The sequence below is a fragment of the Lithobates pipiens genome, unplaced genomic scaffold, assembly GCF_037356315.1.
Source record: "Lithobates pipiens isolate NorthernLeopardFrog02 unplaced genomic scaffold, aLitPip1_a1.2 Scaffold_16, whole genome shotgun sequence".
NCBI lineage: Eukaryota > Metazoa > Chordata > Amphibia > Anura > Ranidae > Lithobates > Lithobates pipiens.
This window is the reverse complement of record NW_027507748.1, coordinates 282,479,305-282,493,135: the sequence shown is the minus strand read 5'-3', so window position 1 is coordinate 282,493,135 and position 13,831 is coordinate 282,479,305.

The following is a 13,831-nucleotide window of genomic DNA, read 5'->3' as shown; positions in this document are numbered from 1 at the left end:
ACTTTTTCTGAAATATGAAAGTAATCTATTTCCTATTTCTACTTTTCAAAAGAGGAAAGTCTCCCACCATCTGTAACTTTCAACCAAGCAGGGTTATATATAACCTAACTAGATTCAGGTTCTGTGAAGTCAAAAGGGCATGCATGCAGAGGGTCTAATCAGAGAGCAAGAGGCCAACAGTCACTGAAACAGAATGCAAACCTTCAATGGCGCTGAGAAGGGTCCTAGTCCAGACCCAACTGCAGAAAAAAAAACGGGGGGGGATAAAAAGTCTTCTGTGTGCAGCAGCACCTCCTCAGCCCCCCTAATACTTATGAACGAGAGACTCAGCTGCCCAGGACTCCCATTGGCTGAGACAGAAGCGAAGCGCCATTGGCTCCCATTGCTGTCAAAGTCAGTGAGCCTATGAGGAGAGAGAGGGGGGAGGCCAGGCCACGGCTCCATGTCTGAAAAGACAGAGTGAGCTGTAGATTGGCTCGGGTGCCCCCATAGCAAGCTGCTTGCTGTGGGGGCACTCAGCAGGAGGGAGGGGCCAGGAGCGCCGAAGAGGGACCCTAGAAGAGGAAGATCTGGGCTGCTCTGTGCAAAACCATTACACAGAGCAGGTAAGTATAACATGTTCGTTATTTTTAAAAATAGACTTTTGTATAACTCTAAAGGATAAGTTCACTTTAAAAGAATAAAAAAAAAAATGCACATTATTTTGCAGGTAAAAAAATAGGATTTTACTTACCTGTAAAATCCTTCTCTTTGAGTACATCATGGGACACACAGATTAGGCTAATATTCATTACCTGCTGGATAATATTTCATCTCAAGGTGAATGGACACTGGTAGATCAAAGGTCTTTAGACAAGAAATGATCCCCTATATAACCCCTCCCATACAGGAAGTACTTCAGTTTTGTAGCAAGCACTGAGTCCTCAAAAAGAGGTGAGTGACCTCTGTGTCCCTTGATGTACTCAAAAAGGATTTTACAGGTAAGTATGATGAAAAAATCCTATTTTCTTTTTCATACATCATGGGACACAGAGTTAAGCTAATATTCATTACCTGTTGAGATTTCCCAGAGCAATAGCCTTGAGGGGAGGGAGACACCCTGCCAAACAATAGCCATCAGACCTTATACGGCAGCCCACAGTACACTGTGGCCGAAAGCCGAATACTCGACTACTCGAACTTCCACCTGATAACATTTTGAGAATGTATGTACTGAAGACCAGGTAGCAGCCTTACAAATCTGAGCCACAGATACCTGATGGCGAAAAGCCCAGGAGGTTTCTACACCCCTGGAAGAATGAGCTCTCACCCTAAAGGGAGGAGCTTTACGTTTCAGACCATAGGCCTCAATGACCAATTGACGGACCCAATTGGCAATGGAAGCTTTGGAAGCTGCTTGCCCCTTTTTGGGTCCTTTTGGTAAAACAAAAAAGGAGTCTGATCCTTGGATCTCCACAGATCTAGACAAATAAACCTTGACTGCCTGATCAATGTCCAAAGAATGCAGTCGTGTCTCTTCCCTGGAACGAGGCTGGGAGAAAAAAGAAGGCAAAATAATGCCCTGATTTACATGAAAGGCCGACACTTTTGGCAAAAAGGATGGCACAGGTCGTAACACATTCCTGTCATAGTGGAGGATCAAGTACGGTTCCCTGAATGAAAGGGCCACCAACTCCTATGGAGGCTGGATCCAACCATCTTGACAAACTTAAGGAACAAGAGCTGACGGCAGAGCTTAAAAAGGAAAAGAGAGCTGAACTCGCTGGCCTATTTAACACACTCAAAAAACTGGAAGCATTACATAAAACTTAGCACAGAGTACCCACTCAGAACTTGTTGAAACTTGCACACGCATCCAGGAAGCGCTGAGCCATAATCTCCTGAAAAAAATTGCCCTTTCACAAAAGCTCTTTTACGAGTTTGGCAACAAAAGTGGCCACCGCCTCGCTCAAGCTCTAAAAAAAAAAAAAAAAAAAAAATACACCAATTACATTCCCCTACAGGCCAGACGCTTACGAAAACCAATTACATTGCACAAGAATTTGAAAACTATTATTCCTCCCTATACAATCTCGTTGCATCCAATCCTCCTTCTACGCTACCCTCCAAAAGATTAAACAAGATTAAATCATTCCTAGACCAATTTGCCCCAGGGAAAATACAAAATGACACCGTCACCAATCTTGAATCTCCTATCTCCATAAAGGAATGGGATCAGGCTAGTAAACAATTAAAACCAGGAAAGAGCCCAGGCTCTGATGGACTCCCTGCAGTATATTATAGGACATTTTCAGATACCCTTCGATCCCCCTTTTTGAAAGCTTTTAACTCCCGCTGTCCCTCAAACCCTCTCACAAGAGACATGTTCGAAGCCCAAATAGTAGTTACCCCTAAAGATGAAAAGGATCCCACACAAACAGGAAATTACAGGCCAATCTCACTATTAAATATAGACAACAAAATTTTCTCCAAAATGCTAGCAAACAGATTATTACCACTTCTCCCCTCTCTCGTTTCCCAAGACCAAGTAGGCTTTATCCCTGGTCGTGAGGCTAGGGCTAACACCATTAAGGCAATTAACCTACACCACCTGATAAAACAAACAAACCAGAAAGGTTTTTTTCTTGTCCCTAGATGCCGAGAAGGCATTTAACAGAGTGGCATAGAACTACATGGAAGTGGTCTTAAAAAACATAGGCTTAGGTCCACACATGCGCGGTCTGATTCTTTCATCATATGCAGGCCATCAGCCAAAGTACGAGTCAACAACACTCTGTTGAATGCCTTCCCTATACTAGATGGAATGAGGCAGGGCTGCCCCTATCTCCTATCCTCTTTGTTCTCACTCTTGAGTCCTTCCTCCATAAAATTGAAACTAAACCAAGATATCAAGGGTATACAAGCACCAAACAGAGAATATAAATATGCTGCTTACACAGACGACATACTACTGTTTTTGACCGAACCACTGACCACCTTGCCAGTATTGTTAGCAGAGTTTAAACATTTCCAATCCCTCTCTAACCTCCAAATTAACTTCTCAAAGTCCCTTGCCCTCAACCTTTCCCTGCCTCAATGCCTAGTAGATCGATGCAAAGAAAACGTCCCATTCCTCTGGAAACTTGTGTCGATCACGTACCTGGGTATACAACTCCCCTCCAAATTCCCTGACCTCTATGTGAAAAATGATGTACCTCTCTTAAACAAATTATCCTGTGATCTCAAACACTGGAACAAGCCAGTATTTTCATGGTTTGGTAGAGCGGCCATCCAAAAGATGAACGCACTACCGAGAATGCTTTATATCCTTCAAACGGTCCCAATCCAAATCCCACCATCCTTCTTCAAAACATTTAAACACATCTGCTCTAGATTCCTCTGAAGAGAACATAAAGCTAGAATCAACTTCAAACAACTCACCAAACCTAAACGACTAGGAGGAATTGGCCTACTAGATCTTCGCAATTACCAAACAGCTACTCACCTCACCAGAATAGTGGACTGGAATGTCCACTCCCCTTATAAAGATTGGGTATCCTTAGAAGCTTCCATCTCAGCCTTACCTTTGTATGCTCTGCCTTGGACAACCCCAAATCACATCCCCACCAAGACATGTCTCCATCCTCTGATAGGGCCTACCTTGCACTGTTTCCAGAAACTGTGTTCCCAATCCACTCTATCCTCCATCCCTGGACCTCTAACCTTGGAAAATCTAAACTCTGCCTCCCAACTTGCAAACCAATTGGAGAGACCACTCATTTCCTCCTGGACCTACCTCCTGCTCGTCCAACAGCTCAAACTGCTAAACAAAAACTCGCAACATTCGCGTCAACTTACCCCCTTGGAAAGACTATGCATCCAGGCGACACCCCAAAATCTCACCTGATATCCTCCACACATAACCTGCTTTTTGCGTACCTACAGGCCAATGAGAGTCCAGCCTGTAAAACTGGGAGAAAGACCTCTCGATCACGCTCTCATCTGAGAATTGGGAACAAATTTTCCTAAATATACACAAGGGCTCTTCTAACGTCACTAGATAGGAAAATGGATACAAAGTGCAATCAGATGGTACCGCACTCCATCCCTTCTTATACAAGTTTTATCCATCCACACCAGGCAACTGCTGGAAATTCCATCAAGAGAAGGGCCACGCTACTCCATATATGGTGGTCTTGCACCCCACTTAAAGCGTTCTGGAGGGAAGTGTGCCGCATAACCTCCCAGGTTACCTCTTATGACTTAACACTTTCCCCTGCCCAATTCTTACTCCAACATTTGCCTTTTTCACACAACTTCTACCACAAATCCCTAGCAATGCACATGATCAATGCAGCAAAATTAATAATTTCTGATTGGGACTCTAAAACAAAGTTAATACTGCAGCTGCAGGAACAGATTCACAGGACTCAATCATTGTGTTTAAAATGTCCGTTCAGTGTCAAAATTTATTATTACATGTTATTTTATACATAGATAAGAAAGTGGTGTGAGATGTTATTAAAAAGTAACAAATAGAAATATGTTATTAAAAGCTAGCGAATAGAACAATTGCAAAAGTAAAACATTGAGAAGGGAGGGGGAGTAGAGAGCGTTTAGTAGGAGATGTGTCTGCGTGAAGGTTACAGAACACATTTCAACAGTGTGAACAAAATGGAGTCTCTTGTGCTTAAATGAACAGTACAGTGAATGTCCATGTCATTTCCCTCCTTTTGTTTATTTGACACCATTGAATGAATGAATGAATGAATGAAATACTTGTATAGCGCACAATGCGAACTGAATCGCCTCTAGGCGCTGTGGCGAGCTTTGATCATCTGCTAAAAGAGGAAGGTCTTGAGTTTTTTCCTAAAAGCCAGGTGATTTTCTTCCAGGCGGATGTTGATTGGTAGAGCATTCCATAGCCGAGGCCCTTGGACAGCGAATCGCCGATCACCCTTGGATTTATACCGGGCTTTGGGCACGAGGAGGAGGTTTTTGTTGGCTGATCGAAGACTGCGGTTTGGTGTGTAATGATTTATTTTCTCCATTAGGTATTGCGGAGCTTCTCTATGCACGCATTTGTGGGTGAGGCAAAGGGTCTTGAACGTGATCCGATTTTTTACGGTTAGCCAATGTAAGCTCCTCAGTGAAGGAGAAATGGATTCCCAGGGTTTTTTTTCCTGTTATCAGCCTTGCCGCCGTGTTTTGGATCAGTTGTTACATTCAGCCGATTGCTCCTGTTACATTGGCGCAGAGAGACGGCATCCTGTTCAGCTCTCTCCCAACTTTCTCACAATAATAGGTTCATCAGGGCTGGTGGACCATTTGTTGGTACAGTGGGTAGTCACACAGAGGAATAACCTGATAAGGAAGTAAATAACAAATATGAGATTTTCTGTAACCATGTTGCTATGCCATATAAAAAGTCACCAACACCTCCTAAACCCTTAAAAGGGTTCCATCCATCTTTAGCAATATCTCTGGCCTTATTCTGTAGTTCTCTTATCTTAGCAAGATGCCCTTTAATAATGTCCTCATTATCAGAAATGTATATACAAAAGTCAGTGTGAAATGACTTGCACATCCCACCTTGAGCTGCAGTGAGAAAATTTAGCGTTAAGGCAGGGCTTGATAAATTTACTTTAAATCTAGGAGCAATGCCTGGGGCAAGGCAAGTAATTTGAGCCATCTAACCCCCCCAACCCTAACTTACAGCAGAGCAGCCAGCCAATAACCCTGACGTAATGCCGTCAGGGTTATAGGTGGACTGAAAAGAATGACAAAAACCTGTTAATTTTCACATATCTTCCCCCTCTCCACTTTCTCCACAGCTCTCACCTCTTCATAAGTTGTTCCCTTCCCCCCTACTCTTTACAAATTTCTCCCTTCACAAATACCCCCGTGATTGAAGTTCTGCCTGGTCATGTGAACGGTGAGGTGCACATGACAGACTAGAACCAGGCCTGGTTGGATGTTTGGGTATGGCCCTCTCTGAGCCAATCAGCGGGAGTGCCGGGCCCGCTAAGAAGTCTGGGAGGGGGTACTTAAGCAGGTATGGGTCACGTGTTCAAGGTTCTGGAATTGTTAGTGAGACCCGTGTGGTCTGTTCTGGTTCCAGGACTGGGGTAGCCCTGTGAGGGGTCCGGTCACGGGATGTCTGACATCCCGCATCATGTTCCTGTCAGTGGCCCCTGATAGACCTGACTGGTCTGGGGTAGGGATCCGTCTGTTCCCGAGTCTCAGAAGCTGCTGGTCCGAGGCACTGTGACTGAGGGAGGACTCAAGGTGTCCGGGTGTGCTCTCGGCTTGGAGAGGCACCACAGTTCGTGGAAGTGACCGGGGGAGGACTCTTCAGAGGAGGGCTGGCAAGTGGCATCCTGAGAAGTGCCTGGTTACTGAGTTGGAAAGGACATTGATGAGTTCACACTTTTCCAGTACCACAAAGGAAGCGGGAAATGTTCCAGGTACAGTTAAAAAAAGGTTCCTGTTCATCTCCAGTTGATTGTTCAAGTTTTAAGTCAACGTGCTGACTGCCATGACCTCTAGCTAGAGGTCTGTTCAGCCTTGAAGTACCCAGCTGCGAGTGGCTACTCTCTGGGTGGAAGTAGAGACTTTGTTAAACCTGCAGTTCAAGGTACCTGAGTTCTTCACCCGTGCCCTCTGTTCCCTAAGAGACTGTTTTTTGAAAGTTCTACTGCAAAATAAAACCTTTTGAAAGGACTTTATCTGTGTCAGTGTACAAGTCATTGGGTATCAACCCTGGGAACCCCTAGACGCGGAAGAGCAGGCCAAGAGAAGGTAACCGGTAAACCCATTCAGTCAAGGCTGCCCTGCAACGGGTTATGGCCGCTACATATGCAACCAGGCAGGCCCTTGCACTACATAGTTTAAGATAAATATAAAGGAAAATAAATAGTAAAAGCATATGGAGTGCCCCCTGAGTATACTGGGAGCAGACAAGGTACTTCTAGATACAGGGGGCGGGCTTACATTCACCCTAGGGCTGAGTCCATGGCTATAATGAGAAGTTAGAACAAATATGGGCGCTAGTCACTTTAAGTAGTTTTCAATGCTTTAAGAACTTGAAAGAAGTAGTAGTAAAGAGGTTGAGGGGAGGTTGCAGATACCTTTTTATAGCAGATCACTTACAGACTCCATAGATTAAAAGACAAAACAGCTTTCTCTTAGCGGAATCTTGTATAGCTGGGTAGGTCTCTGCCACAGACCTTATAAACAGTATGATGTCTAGATAAGCCTCTCTCACAGGACTTAGCAGCCAGTACAATACCTGGATAAGTTTCTCTGACAAACTTAGCAGCCAGGAATGTGTTACCATAATTGGATTGTAGAACAGCGTCACAGTACCAGAACCTTTAAGCTGACCCAGCAGTACTGTGAGGGTAGGTTAGATGTAGGTGCATCCTCCAAGTAAGTCACCAGGCCCTTCTGAGAGAGCAGCCTTCATCCTGGCTCTCTCCAGCAAGGGTCCTCCCCTGGATCTCCTCAGCTTGTCTCGGCTTCTTCCAAACAGGCAAGACAGCCTAAGGACCACCTCAGAAGTAGTAGGCCCCAGACAGGCTTCTGAGCCTACTTGCACAGCCTGCAGCAGCGTAGCCTCCAGGCCTGGAGGGCCACAAGGTCAGGACTGACTAGAGCACATGGCATCTGTCCCATATATACCCATTCCCAGAATGCACAGCGGGAGGAACCTCCTACTGGGCTGTTTCTGGAAAGAGAATATTCATTACAGCTCAACTAAGTTGTTGTTCTCATGCTGTCCTGTGATACCAGTGACACCTACTGGCAACAATGGAAAATGCACATCACAGTCAAATTTAAGACAGAGTCAATAAACTATATATAATCAATCTGAGCTGGTTACAGCTCAGCCAAAAATGAAATTTACAAACAGCTTTAGGAACAAGAGGCTACACGTATAATGTATGGCCAGGCTCACACATACAGCAGGTAAAATAATATAAACCAATGGATAATATTAGACTTTAATGTGTGTTCTAGGGTATATTAGACACACACAGAAAAGATATGTAAAAATATAACAATTTTATTAGATATTACATAAGTTGAGCAGCCATATAGATGTCTATCTTGGCCATAGGATCTGGTTGATTAGCCAATGCATTTCACAGGAAAACGCACTACATCAGGGCCTCAGATCCTCTAAAAGAGGAAGGACGGATGAAAGCTTATACAATGTAATCCATAAGTTTATATCCATCAAGACTCTGTGATCCAATGGATCAGAGTCTTGATGGATATAAATTTATGGATTATGTGCAAGCTTAATCCGTCCTTCCTCTTTTTCATGGTTGATATAATACTCTGTTATGCTGTATGTTGAATTAAAAAATGGATGGCACGGGTTATCTAATGAACAATCGTCAAAAAAAAATGTCAATAAGCGTATATATTTATTGGTTTGCGCAAAAGTTATAGTGTCTACAAACTAGAGTACATTTTCTGGAATTCACACAGCTTTTAATTTATGACTGCCTATCTAATTTCTTGAGGTGCTAAAATGGCAGGGCAGTACAAAACCCTCCCAAATTACCCTATTTTGTAAGGTAGACACCCCAAGGAAATTGCTGAGAGGCATGTTGAGCCCATTGAATTTTTTTTTTGTCCCAAGTGATTGAATAATGACAAAAAAAAAAAATATTGTGACAACAAAAAGTTGTCACTAAATGATATATTGCTCACACATGCCATAGTCATATGTGAAATTACACCACAAAATACATTCTGCTGCTTCTCCTGAGTACGGGGATACCACATGTGGCACTTTTTGGGAGCCTAGCCGTGTACAGGACCCCGAAAGCCAAGCACTGCCTTCAAGATTTCTAATGCCGCGTACACACGATCGGAATTCCGGACAGAAAAAGACAGATGAGAGCTTTTCACTGGAAAATGTGACCGTGTGTATGCTCCATCGGAATTTAGCTGTCCGAATTTCCGCCAACCAAAAATTGATAGCATGCTCTCAATTTTCCAGACGGAAAAACTTTCTATCGGTAATTCCGATCGTGTGTATGCTATTCCGACATGCCAAAAAATCACGTATGCTCAGAATCCAGTATGAGACAGAACCGCTCGGTCTGGTAAAACTAGCGTTCATAATGGAGATAGCAGATTCGCCACACTGCAAATTTTTGTTCAATGCCGCGCATTCTCTTCTTTATATAATGCTAGAAGAATGAAGTTGTTTTGCTGCTCATATTCACACCGAGTTATCACAAACTTATTTATTATTTCTAGGCATCTCCTGAATAATTATTTTAATTTAAGCCAGATCTACATAATATATATGTTTTTTTTTTTTTTTGTAAAGTCCTTTTTTTCATTAATAGAAATTTTTGGATTATTGTATTATTTTCTCGTGCTCTCCTTTTTATTTTTTTATGTCACATTTCCACAGCACCATTATTATGTTGTATTTGTAAACCTGTTTGTTGTTGGTGTCCCTTGTTAATTTTGACATTGTATTTTTTGAAATGTACCTGCCTACTCACCCAAAAAAAATGTATTTGCTATTTGAAGAAAAACACATAGGCAAGTATTTCCTTGAAAAAAAAAACTATTTATTTTACATCATAAAAACAAAATAAAGATGAAGGCAATGCTGGAGAAAGTGCTTGAATTTGCAAAGCCTTTGGCCCCCAAGGCACACATGAACTTTGTGGCTCAAAAACTTGGTAGCTTGAGAACTCCATAGAGAAAGTAGGTCAGTCTGGTCCAGGAATCCCAGAGAAAAGGAGCAGCAGCAGATGACATATGTACCCAGGCTGTGGTACTACAACAGGCTGTGTGTTCTTCAGACCAGACTGAAGCCAGACAATCACTTTCTTGTCTTCTGTACGGCCTTCCCTGCAGCCTTTCCTGGAGGCTGTGGCTCCGGAGGTGGACCTGTGGCAGGAGGAGGAGGAGGATGGGGGAGCACACATAGGTGGTCGTCATCAGTTATTTCGCCACTCAACCCCGTGTGGATGGTTGTAAAAATTATTTTTTCACATTTGCACCATTGGCTCTCCTCCATTTGCTGTAAATTTGAGGCTATGTAGATGTCATAGGCCTCTACAGCATCGAGGGGGGATTTCAGGGTGTCATTAGCCTCCTTGATGAGGGTAAGTGCTGCCTCCTCTGTTTTAGTCCCCTTCCTGGGCCTTTTGTAAGGAAGGACAAGGGGAGGCACCTGAGACTGGGTGTTACTGGGCCCTGCCACCTCCTGGCTGTCACCTTCCTCCGCCTCCTCCTGTGTGCCACTTGCCAGAGCCTCGTCCTGGCTGAGGTCTTCCTGTGTATGACAAAGGGACAGAGTTTTAGTTTTTTGTACATCAAACACACACAATTTTCAGCTCATGACTGTTGCAAATTTAATGTTACTAAATAGAAAGGACTATCATTCTGAGCCCAGCATTTTTCATTCTTACCCCAATCATTTTTGGCCACTACTATCTATTGATATGTGAAATACTTTTTGTTAAATCATTCATTTCTTATCATTAATAACATATAATTAACAATAATTTTCACATAAAAAATATGTATAAAAATCCTATACCTGGCTCCAACTGGGCTCCTCAATCTCCTCCTGGATGGAAGGCCCAGGTTGGTTCACAGAAGCCTCAGCTGGGGTTGAGGGAAGGCTGGATGGAAGGCTGGAGGGAAGGGGTGCTGGAAGAGTCTAAAGCGATTCCCTGGCCTCAATATGGTCATCAAGAAAGTGCATCCTGTTATAGTACCACAGACTAGGTACATACACCTTATTTGCTGCTGCTCCTGGCCTCAGGGATTGCTGGACCTTCTGATACTCCTTCCTATAGGTGCTTCTCAATTTTTGTTTCCAAGACCTCATGTCTGCATTGGGGGTCTTTACAAATTCAAGCAGCTTCTCCAGCGTTGCCTTCCTAGCTGCTTTGTTATGATATAAGGGGTTTTTCACCTCCCATAGATTTCTCACATCTCTGTATTTATCCAGGAATTCGCCCAGGAATTCTTGATCTTTAAATGGATACATATTCTCTGCAAGACCAAACAAAAGACCAAAAAACTAATCTCAGGATAATCTTAAAAGCCAAAATAGGCCTCGATCTAGATTCAGTATAGTCCGCTCATGTCACCAAAGTTAAAATCTTACCTTCGGTGTAACGTTCGTCGCTTCTGTTCCTCCTTCCTCTGCACACAGAATGTAGTTACGACACACAGGTGTTTTAGCTTGATATACACTGCGCATGCGTGAAACTCCGCCCACGTCGCCCGCCCCTGACGTTCTTTCTAGAATATTCCCCGCCCCGTCTCTTTCGTCGCAGTGGGAGAGGAACATGGCGGAGACACACCAGGTGCATAATAGCAGTAACGAGGAGGAGGAGGAAAGCCCGGAAGCAGGAACAGCGCGATCCCGGAGGAGATTTAAGGCCACAAATATGTCCTTTGCTGAGATGTTGGAGATGGTCGACATCTTGAAGAAGAACGACTATGACAGGAATTATGGTCCATACCCAAACCCAAATCTGAGAAAGGCCAAGATCATGACTAAAGTTGAGAAGAGTCTGTACAGGAATTTTGGGGTACGACGATCCAAGGATCAATTGAGGAAACGTTGGTCGGACCTCAAATTAAGAGAGCACGATCAGTTTAGAAAGATCAAGAAAGTTATTCGAAAAAGTAAGTATTTGTCGTGTGTTCCTGTTATTAATAATGCATGCTGCGCCATGTGTTTTTCTTTATGGTATTGTACATTTAAAAATGGCTACTTTTATGTTCATACGCACAGTAAGTGGTCGTAATAAACATTGTTCGTTTCCAAAATAAATATGCTATTTTCCCAGATACCTGATTAAACACATTTGTTCATTTTATTTTTTAATTTAATAAAAGAGGTTTAGGACATTGCTGTCTAGATGTGTTTGAACCTAGAAGGAGCAGCAAACTAGATTCAGTGTAATGTATGGAGATGACAGTCAGCACCTGTCTACACATCTGGACATCTTGTACCCCACTTCCAAGCAATGTTTATCATTCATATTTGTTGCCTCAAATATCTATGTGCTAAGTATACCTTTTGTTTCATTCTCATAGGAGAGCAAAGAATCGGGAGCTATCAGGTCACCAGGGACCCCTCACCTCCTGAACAAGGGGAACAGAGGTCACAAGCTGAGGATGTGGAGGAAGGAGAGGTGCTCGAGACTGAGACCACAACAGGTGAGTGTCTGACGCCCCAGCTTCAGGTAATAAGAGATGTATGCTTGCATATTTCTAATACATGGTGTGTTTTTTGGATTTTTAGGTGATGTACAGGTTGTGGAAGAACAATCATCAGCTAATTTCACCAGTGACAGTGCCCAAAGGCTAATCCAGGATATCATGTGGTGCAGTCAGGATTTACACATTATAAAACAGAAAACTATGGATATTGAAGTAAAACTTAACATGATTGATGTCCTAGGAAGAATTTAATTTTAATAAAACTTGGCACTATTCCAAGTCAAAATTTTTAACTTTTTCAAAAAGCCTAATTTTGAAGATGCACACAGTATGTGAACATGTGCTATCTGCCATCAGGGGATAGCAATGTACGTGTTTTGGGCCTGCAACCCCTTCCTCAAAACTCAAGTAGGTGAGAGGAAGGGGTTGCACCCCCAAAACACGTCCATTTTTCCCCCATGATGGGAGATAGCACATGTTGACATTAGGCATGGGATCAGAATGCAAATCCCCACTTTGACTCTCAATTTGTGTGCATCTTCAAAATTAGGCTTTTACAGGGGTGACTTCACCCCATCTGTGGAAGGCAAGATCCACACATTTTGGACAATATAATGTGTGATCTTGCCTTTTAAGTTTTTCAATGTTGAACTTTGTAAGTTCCATAGTCGTGTTCTGTTTTGAAACATAGCTGTTTATGTAACCTTAAACCCCAAAAATATGTATCTAACTCAAAATGTTATATTTTTTTTTACCAAAAAAATGTTTTAAAACACACATGTGAATGTGTAGGGAGTAAAAGAATTTTTACTCAACAATGTGTGGCTTCTTCTTTCAATGATCAATACAATTTTTTTGTGTTTAAATTGGTGTTTACACTGTCAATGGGTTTAGATAATAATGCATAAACCACTTGGTCCTGCAAGTGCACTAGGAGACAGAAAATAGAAACACAAGCAGGAATTCAAAAATCCTGATTTTTCCAGCTTTAAATGTAAAATGTATTCAAAAATGTGCTGGCAAAGCAATGGCCCCCCTCCCCGAAAAAAATATTCCAAATAATTTTGGCGCACTTCACAGGCACTTTGGGGAGGCAAGCCAGGACGGGCCGCTTCCAGGGATGTCATTAATTGTGGAAGTCCAGCGTCAGGCCCAACTGTCACCACATAATTTGGGTTGTTTCTTTTCATAAAGTTATGCAGGATGCAACAAGATAAAATGATGGTATTCAGTTTTGTATTCCGCCATATTTATGGCCGTTTGAAACAGGCGGAACCGGCTGGCCAGAATCCCAAACGCGCTCTCCACAACTCTTCTGGCTCTGGCCAGCCGGAAATTAAAAAACCTCTTCTCAGGGGTGAGGGTCCTCTGGGGGGAATGGCCTCATGATATGGTTTCCCAGACCGAAAGCCTCATCTGCTACGAACACAAATGGCAGTCCTTCAACATTCTCCTCCGGGGGGTGGCAATCCCAAGCCCCCACTCTTGAGACGTCGGTAAAACTCGGTCCAAGTAAATACTCCTCCATCCGACATCCGGCCATTCCTCCCCACGTCCACATATATAAACTCATATGTCGCCGACACCACCGCCATCAACACGATACTATGAAACCCCTTATAGTTAA